Raw genomic sequence first — 2654 nt, 5'->3', positions numbered from 1 at the left:
TCACAGTAAAAAAAAAAAACAGTACCAGCTCTAACTTTGTGGATATTTGTCTTTTTCTCCTCCTGCTTTTGCTGATGCAACTGAAGATGCAGCAGAAGTATTGAGTTCAGCTCCTCCTTCTTGGCAGCCACGAAGACACGGGATGTGGACAAGGATTCTGCAAACCATTTCTCCAAGTGTTCAAAAAAGCAGAGGCGAATCCTACGATTGAAAAAGAAATACTACAGCGAGGAACAGTAAATAATAAATAAGAATTCACAGTAAATAATAAATAAGAATTCACTAAATACATTAATTCTAAGAATTTCACTTCTGACTACAGGAAGATATGCTTTCAGTACCATCTGCACAATACTGGTCAAGTTTTTGAGCTAGCTGCCTACTGCTGAGTACCAGGCATTTTACCTTCATGGTTCTGCAGGGAATTTGGGAATTTTATTTGTCTTTCTGTGATCTGTTTTCTCACTTAATAAATTTCCGTAAAAAATGAATGTTCTGTAAAGGTAAATGCATCTGTGGTACTTTGAAAGGATGGCTACAAAGCAATATAAACATTTTTCTTATATTTGTATCAATTTTAAAAAGAGGAATGACATAATAATTATACAATTCTAATTTTATAATTAGAATATCTAATTATATACTAATAATTAGCTAATTTTTGCCTCTTCAGTATAATGTTTCTTCTAAAGAGCTGAAATTTGTCTATTACATAAAGAAGCTGTTTTCTACTCACTTTTTCTTCAGCTTGACAAACACAGTTTCTTTGAGAAGCACATATTTCAGGTACATAGGAAGTGATTCTTCCTTCTCATATTTTGTAAAATAATTCTCCGTGATGTCAGCCTCTTCAACTCCAAGGACAGTGTAAATGTTTCCACTAGCAGTGGAAAATATTTCCATGGCCTTTTCAGCACCTTCTGCCTTGCTGCTATTGAACACTGCCTAGTGAACAGTTGGAAATCATCATCTGCTACCTTTGAAGGTATCAGCATGGAATCAACACAGCACAGGCTAATGTAAGAATCCTAAGGATATTTAGAAGAGCATTCTCATTCTCAATTTGGACAACACTAATACAGTGTCAGCAATATTTATATATTTATATATGCTGGGAAGGCTCAATAGGCCAAGTCACCTATGTTTTAGATGGGTTTTGATATGTTAATAAATTAATGGAATTAAAGACCTGAAAAAACAATACTTAGGTACAAATACAGCTTAAAGCATTCACCATGGCTTAAGAACACTGTGATGGAAGAAAGATAGATTAAAAAAAAAACTATGCAAAGAGTTTTTACAAAGGTAAAAGCAGTGCTTGTAAATGGTTTTATACACTCTATTTGTCCATAAAAAGGATCTAAACCCCTATGGGNATGAACAAATGTCAGAATTCAGAAGTGATTAAGTGAAGTCTGAAGGCAACCCCCTGAGCTGGGATGGTCTGACTGAACACATGGAAGGTATCAGCAACAGCTGATGCTATTGAGAGGTTTCCTTCAAAATCAATTAGTCAATTAGTATTACTGTGCAGGTTCAGTAAAGTGGATAAAAATCTAAACAGATGAAACATCTTTTCTACTTAAAGACTGCCAGCAGTTTGAAAAGAGATGAAAAATTCCATATGTTCAGCCCTGATTTTAATTTTTTCAGGGAGAGAGAATGAAATTCTTTACATCTTTTCCGGTTTCATAAAGTACTCTTCACTGAAGAATAATGATGTATAAAACAGGCTCAGAATGCAAACCAGAAACATCTCAGACAGCAATCAGGAGTATTTAACAATGGAGACTTCCAGCCAGAAACCCCTGTGGCACACTTACTGCTCAGTCACAGGAGCATGGAGGAAGTCATGCTCCAAGTTACGGATTCGGGAGCCGAAGTTTTTGTTGAGGTTATTTAGCTGATCCAAAAGTTTGTGAAATTCAGCTTTCTCCTTTTTCAGGCCTTCTTCCAGCCCCTCACAGTGGCACTCGAGACGCTCTTTGTGAAGTGACAGTTCCCCTGAGAAGAAAAGAAGTTTTCCAGTATGGATATTATTCCCTGTTTGCTGGGGACTACCACAATGCCCAGTCAGCCTACGACCAACAGCAGCAGCAAAATAAACAGAACCAGACCTCACAGTAACTAAACCATACAAATAAACCACATTCCATTTGGTTTCTTTGGCTTTCCCTCTGTGTTAAACATATATCCTTAGCAGCTCCTAATCCATTCAAAACACAAATGTCTCTTGTTTGCTCTAAACATTCTTTTTCCTTTATTTTTGGTCATTGTATATTCATTATACAATTTCATTGTATAATTCTCTTCATTATATCTCTGTTCTCAGTCTTGTAACAAAAGTAAAGTGTTTGTTGTTTTTTTTTTTTTAAATGGAAAATACACTTCTCCCTGGTTTTGTGAGGGGGAAAAAACATCAGTTTTGGTCTCCCTTCTGGAATGATAGTTGGATAAATCAAGAGCCGGCCAATTGCCTCAATAAAGCAGCCAGAAAAAGCACCTCTTTGCAGAAAAAGGGAAATTGAAAAATTGTTTGCCTGTTCTCCCAAGAGAGAATTTTTTACTTTATATGTTAAAGACCAACAAACCTGTCTAAAGCCCTTTTTTCTCACCATAAAAACCAGACAATTCTCATGCGAAAAAGGTTTTGA

This window comes from Lepidothrix coronata, unplaced genomic scaffold (genome assembly GCF_001604755.1).
Source record: "Lepidothrix coronata isolate B3197 unplaced genomic scaffold, Lepidothrix_coronata-1.0 Scaffold268, whole genome shotgun sequence".
In the NCBI taxonomy this organism is placed as follows: Eukaryota; Metazoa; Chordata; class Aves; order Passeriformes; family Pipridae; genus Lepidothrix; species Lepidothrix coronata.
Note: the sequence above shows the minus strand (reverse complement) of the source record.